The following is an 11,576-nucleotide window of genomic DNA, read 5'->3' on the forward strand; positions in this document are numbered from 1 at the left end:
TTCAGGGAGGAGGAAGGCACAAACTTATTGCTTTGTTCAAGAGCAGCCTGAGAAATCAGGTTAAGATATTCTGAACCATTTACAAACAGTTGAAGTCGACTAAAATAATTGTACAAATTAGACACATTTGTTACACAATGACATACTTATAACAACTACACATGTTTTCCTCAGTTTGTGTGATATTGGTGCACATATTACACTAATCTGCATAAATTAAGGAACATGGGGGGCCTGAGCAGCAGAAAACTGTGTTTATACCTTAGGCCAGCACTGCTCACAGAGGAACTCCATCCATTCTGACTGAGTCTGAGCTATTCTGGAAAAAAAAGGCAAACATTTCAGTCCTGACTCTCTAGAGACATACCCCTGAAGACTTGCAGCTATAATTGCAGCAAAGGTTTCAACAAAGTATTGACTCAGGGAGGGTGAATACATGTGGACCCTTTCTGGATATTAATCTGTAAAAAAGTTTGTAAATAATGTACCTGTATATATATAGTTTTTCTCTTCTACTTCACAATTATGCACAACTTTTTGTTGTAATGTCACATAAATGCTTAATGAAATCCACTAAGTGTTTGGTGTTATAAAATAATAATAATAAAAAAATGTATTTCAAAAAATGGCATAGTTAAAACTGCCCAGTTGCATTCTGCATCTCTTCTGTTGTGGTTTGTTTACTTTTTTTTTTTAAATCAATCCACTTTATTTTGCATTCCAAAAATACCCACTTCTCGTTAACGTGAGTGCTCGCAGTAACAAACAGTGGCTGAAAGCTGGAATGAAAAACATTTTCTCAGGCTATTTCCTGAGAGGCAAAACCCCACATCATTACGTGTATAAAGCTTGTCAGCACACGTCTCTCTCCATTCATGATTGTTCTTATTAACCCCAGCTCCCCAGATGACTGATAGTGGGCACTGGATGAAAGCCAGCAGCTAAAAGTCTGTCCGCAACATTTCATTCAGAAACATTCAATATTGGACAGTGCTGCACAAAAAAGAAAGGAGGATGTCAAGAAAGCAGGGAAATGTGGTTTTCCCATTTTGGAAACATTTGGTTGTTGTTATTGTGCTGATAACCTAAGCTGTGTGTTTGTTTTTGTATCTATATCGGTCTGAGTAGCTACGTACAGAGCAAAAAATCAAAATGTCTCAGAACATCTATCTCTTTATAACAAGGAGTTCCATCTAAGTGGTTTTCTTCCCATTTGTCTCAATCTTTTTTTTTATCAGACAGATTCTCTGTCCCGGCCCTGGTGTGTTTGTTCGCAGAGTACAGATTGTTTGCCGCGACGTGGAAGTACATCACCATGGCCGCCTTGTTCTTGGAAACGAGCAACAGGAAAAGAACTCTCCACGAAGAGGAAGGAGTGAAGGTGGAGAAAAAGTCATGGAGGGAGATCAGGAAGTGATGCAATGAACCGATGACTTGGGGATCGAAATTTAAAAAAAAAAAAATGCTGCAGAAATTTGAACAGTTTCTATATTACCCAGTGATGTTAGTTGAATAAGATAGGAGAAATGAAAACAAGTAACCCTTGATTATAGACGACATGATGTTAAGTATGGAAGCAACCTAAAAGGTGTATGTGTTGCAATCTCAAATTTCACCAAAAAGCTGCCATCCAGTATCATAACTGTATTTTGGTGATAAAGCTTGCATAAAACTGGATTTTCAGCAACCGCTCACTCCAGTGTGTTACCAAAGTATACAGTGTCTCCACCACTTAGATTCTTCTGGCATTGACTGAGGAGATAATTAGAGTAAAAGAAGAAGTTGCAGGAGTCATCCTGGGCCATTCCTTCTTTCTTTCTCTTTATGTCTATTTCTCTCCGTTTCTTTCTCATGCTTGGAGCAGCACTGCTGCTTTGATCTGGCTCTTCACATAACAAGGCCCCAGGGTGGAAACCGTGCAAGACACTAGGAAAAAAAAAAAAAGTCTAATCCTCAGTGCAAACTCTGCTCACACATACAAACATATAGCATGTGCTGAATACTTGCTTGCTTGTGTCAAACACTTGTCCAAATTTTACCTCGGGGATTAATTTTCTATGATTGTTTTTTTTTTTTTCCTGGAATGCACTTTTATTAGTAGAGGATATCACTGTTTATTGCTGAAAATGCTGTTGTGATTTTCTTCTCTCACTTCAGACTCAAAGATACTTAATTGGTTTGATAGCGAGACACTCGAGGCTATTATTGCAGAAGTGGTTGAATTGAATTAGCAGCATAAAAACAGACATAAAACTTGGCAGAAATGCAGAGCTTGTTTGGTTTTGCCAGCTGTAAGTCATGGAGTGTCAGTACTCACACATTTCCATCCATGCTGTCTCTGCTCTTCTATAAAAGACGGTCCTCTAAGCTCTTTTCAGTGATTGGAAATTTTTAAAGGTTGGTCGAGAAAAAAAAGAAAAAAAGAAGCATCCACCTATATATTACATTGCTAAAGCAAGTGAACAGTTGTTCAGTATTCACATATTCAGTATCTAATGTATGCATCACACCGTGGGTGAACCAGCCCCCACTGCAGCATGGTGTGTAAATGTAATTTCTTCAAATTTCCTTGGTGGGTGCAGCTAAAAGTAGTTCTCAGAAACTCCAGCTAAAGAAAGGACAAACAGTCATGGGAAAATTCAAGCCTCACCTCACACTGAAGGACAGTGAGCGCCACCAAATTTCTCCATTCTCACCAGCAAGCATGGTCACCTGCTCATCACATGGGAGTGCCAACAAAATTAAACTTGTTCAGGGCACAATCTGCAGTTAAATAAGTTAGATTTTTTTTTTTTTTTGTATACAGTGGTTGTGCGTCTCCATTCCAAAGCCATCCTGGGCAACTGCCCATGTGGACGGATCACAAACTACAATTTCTGCAGCTGAACTTAGTGGAAGCCATTTATACGTCATTCAGTTTTTTGGGGAAAAAAAAGTGACTTAGAAAATATGGGAACTTTCTCCATACCCCAGGATTACTGGAAGTTTTTTTAACATCCAAGAACCAGTTGATATTTTTTGATAGATTTTAACATTTTATCTGTCACCAGACAGTTTTCTGTATAACATAAGAGGGAGGCCAATATTTCAATTGGTCAATAGACTAAATATGATTAACAATATGATCTGAAATCACAGTAGATCCCAGGATTTCTAGATGTTGGCATTAGCCATTGAAAGACATCATTGGACAATGCTGTGACTTTCAACTATTAAGATTTCAATTAACAACTTGTATCACCTCAGGTTTCTCTGCTTTTTCGTCTTTTCGTAGTAACACTGAAGTCCTGTGTTACTTTTGAGACGGTTATTAGCACTGTGGCCTTGCATCCAAAGGCTACTGGGCTTTTTCTGCACACAGTTTGGATGATTTTTCCAATGCATGTGTGAGTTAACACTGGGTTTACTCCCACAGTCCAAAACCACGACTGTGAGGTTAACTCCAAATTGCCCTTAGGTATGAGTGTGTTTATTCTGTATGTCTCTGTGATGAACAGGCGACCTCTCCAGGGTGAATCCCACCCTTCACTGGAGATAAGTACCTGCCCCCCTGGTGACCCTGCTCAGATAAGCGGGTATCGACGGTGGATGGCTAATTCCTTCCATCAACACTGTTGCAATCCTAAAACATTTTAATGCATGTTGAGATTCTAGTCATGGTCTAAAAAAAAATGAAATTAATGTTACTACGGGACAAAAATATTCCCAAAAGATATGTTAATTATTAATAGAACGAGACATTCCAGCTTTCAAAATCTAATTGAATGAAATGAACAGCTGAGGTGCAACATCTTCAAAAAGTCTTGATACTTATTTAGTTTGCTCAAATGTTGCATAATTTTTGGTGAAGTTTCTGTTTTAGGTGTCTTAGACTTTTGTGGTTTTCAAGAAAAGCAAGTAGATAGTAGCTAATTATTTTGGTCAGCTTGTGTCAGTTTTCTGGATTTACGTTGCATTAGAAAACAATCGCCAAACTAATTCATACATTGCACGATCATGAGAAAACAATGTTTTCACTTTCTCTTAATTCATAACTGGTTGTAGAAAAATAATGGACAAACAGTAAGACTGTGATAAAATTTTCAACTAAGCAAAGGAAACTTATTTGTTCAGACGTACAAATTGTGACATTAATGTTAACGGAAAATATTTCTTTTTGATTTTTAACATCTTGAACAACCTAACTCTGCTTTAAATTTCTCCAAAACTTTATCACTTTCAGGTCCGAAGTATTCATTGGTCTTCATTGGTTGCTTTTATTTTGTTCATAGTTCTGAAGGCAAAAACTGAGATGTGAAAAACATTTTTCATCTATGTTGCTCATAGACTTGACTCCTCATGACATGGTCCTATTGGAGGCTTTTAAGAAATGTAGGATAACACTTTGTCACATATTTGTCTTCAAGTTTTGTCTGTTTTTCAGCGACGAATTCATATATATGTGGGTTTTTAAAGGTGTTAACTTTACAAATTATCCAGGACACTTTAGTAAAAGAGATTTTTTTTTATCTCAGTGAGACTTCTTCCACCTAAATCAAGGTAAAAAAAAATGTAAATAAAAATGTTCTTACACCTTCTCAGTATAGCTGAATTGACAGTGAGAATGAATTATATTAAAAAAAAAGTGGGTTCTGTACTAACACTGTAACTCAAGTGGATTTTATTTAGGTGCGTCACAATAAAGCAGCATTCAGTCGAACATAACTGCATGATGTATCTGTTCCCTTCCATTTAACATTCACTACTTTCTGATTCAATACCAATACAACACACTGAAGTTTAGGGCTGTAATGGACTAAAATTTGAAAACATAGGTGTAATTTCTAACTTTAGTAAAATAAATGCATTTTCAAAAATATAACTTAATAGTGTAACTATCTCTCATATAGAAGGTATAAAACACGAAAGTGCACCGTTACACTCATAAATCATTGTCTCCTCTAAAGTACACAAAGTCCTCCTGATCTGCCCCAGAGAAGAGTTTTCCAGCATGTGGTCATAGCAGCTGATTGGGGCGTCAGGTCGGACGTCCTGCTACAGCATTCCTTCCAGCAGGAGGGAAACCGCTGCTTGCAGCTTGGTGTTAGGTGACAAACGCCTCCACGTGGATTACAGCACTCCTGGTGTTTTACAGCAGGTTAGCACTGCAGCGGCAACACAAACCTCACTCACAGATGACGTTTATTTTTAAACTCCCTACTCCTGTTAGATTACTGAAGAATTTCTGACAAGCACAAACTTGATAGGGAAATGTGAAAAAGAGATGATTTATTGAGTCTGATCAGTTCTCATGTGGGACAGGAGTCTTTTGTTTTAATGTGCGTAATGTGCATCTTGGATGTGGGTGCGATGCTGGCTTTGTAGGATTCCCGTGTGGATTGGAGTAAACGAGGGCTGTGGAATGTGAGTGGACGGTAATCATAGCAGACCTACAGGAGTAACCAGATACCGACTGCCAGACTTCAGAGGAACGGGAATCCCTCCACCCAGACACACCACCTCCTGCAGGAGACACTTTGGCTGGGACAGGACATACCCCTCCAATCTACCTCTCCCCATCCCAGCCCTGCCCCCAAACTCTTCCTTTAACCCAAACCCTGATCTCAGTATCCAGCTCTCCCCTTCACTCTATATCTTGTATTTTTTAACTCTTAAAATGTGAGTGGCTAAAAAATAATCCCCAAGTTTTGCTCGTTAACTATTTTACAGTAAGCATGTTATCAATTTAGTTTGACTTTTATCCAATTTATTGATTATTTGTCTGTTTTATACATCTGGTAGACCTTAAACCACACATTCAAAAATGTGTTGAACCTTAAACTTAACTATTGTCAGTCTCATTCCTCCCTCCTGACTGTAAGAAACTCGTGTTTCTTATCTCAAACTTCAACAAATGTAATAATTTCCCATTATTAAGTGAAAACGCAGCTGTTAGTTAATTATCTGCATTGATTGTGGTTTATAAATCAAAGGAGTTTTTAGGAAGAATATTACTAAGTTACCAACTCATAATTTGTTCAAGCAGAAAAATTGTGTTTTTTTTAACCCCCTAACTCATTTAGAGAAACATGGTAGTGGCAGCATCATGCCACAGGGACATGAAGCAAGTCAAGGTTGATGGAAGGATGGATGGAGCTGAAAACATGGCAACCCTAGAAGAAAAGCTGTTAAAGATTGAATGAGACTTGAGACTGGGGTGGAGGTTCATCTTCCAGCAGAGCAGTGACTCTAAGCAGACAGTCAGAGATACAGTAGTTTATATCAAAGTGATAATTAGGTAATAACATAGGTTCAGACTGACAGACAATTGAGTTTCTGGCAAGATTTTAAGCCTGTTCTCACAGAAGAGGTGAGCGATTCATGTCTTATTGTGGAAAAACTCAAGAGGTCAAAGTCAAGAAGCAAGCTTCTCCTGCTAAAGTAACAGAAATTGAAAATGTAAAGCATACCAAATCCATCTCACACTTGTCTAATACTGATATTACACCTATCAATCATTCCTGGAAGCTTGTCTTTAGCATGTTTGCTGACATTTCTCATGATTTATCAGCATAATAACACACACACTATACAATATGAAAGAGAAGGACCTTTGGGGGTAGGGAATATTGTCTGATGATTTAATGGGATGTGATGTGCGTGGGAGTAGAGAGAATATTATATAAAATAAAGGTGGAGGGGGTAGGGAAATCCAAAGTTATCACCCCACTGCATTGGCGCATCCAGCGGAGTTTTTAATTCTGCAAAGAATCAAACACGGGTACGGATTCCTCCACAAAATATTCATCAAACAATAACTAATTCTGTTTCATCTACTAAAGAAAACGTCAACCTCTGAAGATGAATTAGCTGCTTTAAAAAAATATATATATCACTAATTATTAATGTGTTTGGGCATATTTACCTATTTGAGCATTTGCAAACACGACATTAGAAGTGCCGCACTTCAAAGTCGATCTCCTGTAAGTCTGAGTGCTGTCACAAATGTGCTGGAGCTGCTTTGATTAAAAATGAAATTAGATAATACATGAGGTCTCATGCAGTATCTGGGGCATGACGTTTGAAAAAAGCCTTCAAGATTGTTTGATTTCTAGAGAGCGGGTTTTGGTCTCGTCGTGACATGGTGGTAGATTGAGTTGTTCTCTGTAATCAAATGATTAGAGTTTGAGTTTTACACTGAATTGTTTGTCGTGTAATTCAAGAATACTCTTAATTCACTGACGATGACCTGTCCATGGTGTACTCTGCCTCTCCACCCAACGGATGGATGGATGGATGGATGGATGGATGGATGGATGGATGGATGGATGGATGGATGGATGGATGGATTATCAAAAATCTCCAACTGAGTGTTGATTTCCTGTTTCTTGCAGGAAATCAACATTGCTCTTCTTCTGGAGAATGTATTTTTGCAATGACAATCAATAACGTTCTAGCTTCTGTCAGCCAATGAGAGGAAAACTTTAAATATCTTTTTTCATGCACAGCCTGCTGTCTGCATTTAAGGCATACGTCAGCTTGTTTGAATGTGTTTGTGTGAATGTCCTTCTCTCTCAGTCATTAGGAAAAACATCACTGCAGGCCGAACTGGAGCCAAATAAGCATATGAATGCCAGAAGTGACTGTCCTCTTCTTTAAACTCTTAACCGACACTTCCAGCTTGTAAACATGGCTAGACAGTCCCAACTCCCTCCCACCCCCCTTGCCTCCTGCTGGGAGCTGGCAGTTGGGCAGACTGTCTTATCCCCCCCGCCCCCAACCCCCCCCTCACACACGCACACACACACACCCCCACCCCCACCCCCGCACACACACACGCACAAACTTTGGCTGTCCTTTACAGGAGTATACATACATACATACATAGTTCATTCATATTTGATAAATTAGAAAATACATTCATATGATCCTCAATATTTAGGTTAAAAGTACCTTTAAAAGATAAACGACCTTTAAGCAGATATTAAACAGACTTTTAGTCAAGGTCACAACTTTGTATTGTTAATGGTTCTTATATTGATGTGATGTAACATATATATATATATATATATATATATATATATATATATATATATATATATATATATATATATATATATATATATATATATATATATATATATATACTTGACTTTATTGACGTGACTGCATTTGTACAGGCATGTGTACAATTAAATATAAATTGTAAAATACATGCGTCCTGTTAAAATAAAAATAACTTTAGTTCACATGTGTCATAGACACTTACAAACATTAGCGTCCAAAAATGTTGTTATGCTAACTCGTGGTACTCTGAAATTGGCCAGCTGAATAACTAATTCTATGCATTTTTAGCATACAAGGTTTTAAAATAAGCACCTTTATACCTATTGTTGATCGCAAGGGTTAGGGTTCTTGCAAATATATTGTTTTAAAATTCTAGGCTTACATAAAATTGCAAGAGCTCCTAGTCAATTTTAGCATTTTTTAAGATTGTACAGACAGATTTTGCAAATGCTCTCTTTCTTTTTAATTAAATAAAACGGTGGATACGGAATAGTTCCCTATATTCTAGATGTGTTTGAAACTAATAATGCCAGCAGTTTGAAGAGGAGAAACAACAATACAGTCTTACATCTGTGTTTTGATAATGTGCATGTCTCTGTGTTTCTGGGGCCCATATTTCACTTATTGTTGATAAAGTAAATACAATAAATTAATTATTGTTAGCAGAAATGCCAAAACGTCACTGGCCCTTGTGTTTGGTTTCATTAATTCATATTGATAATGTTTGCTGCCAGATTGAATGGGCAATCTGACAAAGATTTATCTGTCTTCTGGGAACAAACAAATTTCTAAAAAATAAAAAATATTGATAACAATTTACTCAGATTTTTACCACATCCAGCCAAGTCTGTCACTAAGGAAATCACTAACAAGAAGATCTGGATGGATGGAAAAAGAAACAATCCAACAGTCCTCAACCACACTGTCTGCACACCCAACAAACAACCACAGACCACAACCAGCCAAAATGTGACTGAACATGCAAACTTGTTCCATTTAGCTCAGTGCTCATTTAATCTGGAAAAACCCACACCCTTCACAGCCATGCAGCTTGGTAAAACACACAAAATTAATGCATTATTAAAGCCTGGCAGAGACAAATACAAACACGTAAAGAGAACGAAACAGACTCAGTTTCTTCTTAATGGCTTCACAGGGGTAACGATGGGGAAAGTTTCAAGATCCAGGTCTTATCTCAGTGCTTTTGTTGTTATATGGGATGTTTTCTGTTGAAACCGAAACACACTTTCTCACCTTGATCTACTGTAGTTTGCACCAAAAAAAAAATCTGTTCAACTAAGTTGTTTTCTAAATTATATTTTTCAGAAAACTATTAGTTTTATGCCAGATGATGAACCCATGTGAATAACGTACAGGTTTGTCTCATTGGTTCACAGAATGTTTTCCAAAGGACATTTGTGGTCTTTTTGATCTACAGTGACTTTCTGTTCTGAAACTCTTTCCCATTAAACATGAATATTGACCGTAACTGAAGCCATCGAGGCCTCAATGCTTGGATGTTATTTTGGGTTATTGTGTGACCTCCTGGATGATTGAGGTGTAATCAGCACAAATCAATTCAGTTTTCTAAATGATGTGTTTAGTCACTGGTCATTGGTGATTTAACAAAGGGGAGTTATTAGTATTTCACACAGGGTCAAGTTGGTTTGAATAGTTCACTCCATAAAGGAAGAAAAATGTTACCAAACAAAACTGAATTATTTAAAATATATTTTGAATATTGTTTCAAAAGATGTAAATAGAATTAAATAGCTACCTCTTTTGACAGCCAAAACGTTAGTATGAGCTAAAAATAATATTTTGTTTAAATAATGGTTAACTTTTGCGGAAATAAGAGCTGAATAAACCTGGAAATTGTAGCTGCAAACAATAGCTAAAACCATTCAATAGCAAGCCACAAAGAGAGTTAGCATACTAGCAGCATTTCACCAAAAATCCATCATGCTGACAATTAAGCCTGTTGGTGTTAATGGTCTGATGCTGCTTCAAGACCTGGAAAACCTCCTGTAGTTGATGGAATCATAAACTATGCTGTCTACCAGAAAATCCTGAAGACTCAAAAAATGTGAAAAAGAGGGGAAGTTGCAGGGAGGCAGGTTTGACTAAAATGCTGTAGAACCACCTGAAACTTACTGTTTTTTGTATTGATTTTGTTTTTTTGTTTGTGTGTTTGTGTATGTGTGTGTCTGATATTAAAATTTGTTAATCTTTTGCATTTACGAATGATAAATAAGAATGTTGTCGCCTTTATTTACAGTAGCTTAGACATGAAATGGGCAGAGAGAGAAGAGGAAATAATGGGATGGGAATCAAACCCTGGTTGACTGCTTCAAGGACATAAAGTCTCCATATATGTTTTATGGGGTGGCTGCTCTACATCTACTGTACACCACATTATTCCTGTTTTAATAGCTGTCATCTGTAATAAATACCCAGAATTAATTAAATGTACAAATAATATTCTAAGGCTCTAAATCGTTTGCTCTGTCCTTTTTAGCAGTCTCCCACGATTTGTTTTGAAAATTGCTTTCCAACTATTTCCAACAGAGCCAACAATGGGAAGCGGAATCTGGGTCTTGTGAATCTAGGGCTTGGAGACTGTGCGGGTAAAGCAGGCTTACAGTAGTAATCCTCTTCGCAGACACCCATCTGACTCTCAACAGGATGATGGCCAGACAGCCACACAAACACAAAATGTTTGTTAGAAGGAGATCTGTTTTGTCCTGTTTTCAGGGATACGGGCGGTCACAAATAGGCCATCATGTTCCACCAATAAAATCTAGCACCGAGATGTTTAAGTTGTAGTTTTCCAAGACTCCATTTGTTTATTTTCTCTCGAGGCGTGGCGCAGGATTCTTTGTTTGAAACATACCATTCTCTTAAATCAGCCATTTAAACAAAGATGCTTCTCCAGGAAGCCAGACCCGCTGTTGACTTTATTGGTTCCTGAAATTTGTCATTAGTGCTTCCTGGCTGTGATGTCACGAGTCAGTTAATGACAGAGAGGAAGTGGGACCTTCATCCCCAAATAACTCAGGAAAAATGAACAATTTTACCGAGCAGTAACGAGCCCGAGGGAACCGAGCTCGTGACATTGTCTGACTCATCTTGACTTAGAGGGAAATGCTTTAAAGACCTGCAGCACGACATCAAAGTGTCCCAGGAGCACAAAGTTAAACTGATGATGACTTTTCTTAGAACACAAAAGTTAACAAGTGGTATTCAATACGTTAATCCAGTACAGCTAAGAGAAGTTAAAACTAAAAGAATTGCCTCAATCCCCAAAAATAGACAAGACAAATATAATTATTTGTATTTTTTTTTTTATTATTTTGGCATTTCTTCCGTTTTGTATTTATATTAAGCAAAGTGCATCTTCTTTTCTTCTCATCAACACATTGCACAATACATAAATAATGATGCATATAAAACGTCTTCATATTTACAATTAATAATATATTTATATATAACATAAAATACATTTTTTCGCTTCTTTTTAATTAAATCTC

This window comes from Xiphophorus maculatus, chromosome 8, assembly GCF_002775205.1.
Source record: "Xiphophorus maculatus strain JP 163 A chromosome 8, X_maculatus-5.0-male, whole genome shotgun sequence".
Taxonomy (NCBI): Eukaryota; Metazoa; Chordata; class Actinopteri; order Cyprinodontiformes; family Poeciliidae; genus Xiphophorus; species Xiphophorus maculatus.